The sequence below is a fragment of the Rhagoletis pomonella genome, unplaced genomic scaffold (genome assembly GCF_013731165.1).
Source record: "Rhagoletis pomonella isolate Grant_MI unplaced genomic scaffold, Rhpom_1.0 Rhpom_scaffold_00001, whole genome shotgun sequence".
NCBI classification, from domain to species: domain Eukaryota; kingdom Metazoa; phylum Arthropoda; class Insecta; order Diptera; family Tephritidae; genus Rhagoletis; species Rhagoletis pomonella.
The window spans coordinates 8,221,330-8,221,687 of NW_023458555.1; positions in this window are offsets into that span (position 1 = coordinate 8,221,330).

Here is a 358-nt window from a genome sequence, read left to right on the forward strand (position 1 = left end):
AACCTTCGAAATATCATAAATAAATCATTTCATTTTTAAAAATGCCTGAAAAGTAATGATTCCGAAAAGCCCCAAAAAATACCGAAACATAAACAATTTTTTTGTTATCAATACATAAGCAATGAAAGTAAAATATCACTTAAATATGTAAGTAAATACATATTTCCGTCAGGGTAGGAGTATGATGTATTGTGGAACGATTTACCGTATTCCTTGTCAAATTTCTAAAGCGAAAAATTATACTTAAGATGGTACAACGCCGAAACCGGTTCACCGCCATACCAAATTTGACAAAGGATGACGGTAAATCGTTCACAATACATCGTATAATACATATGTTAAAATTTAAAAGTAATAA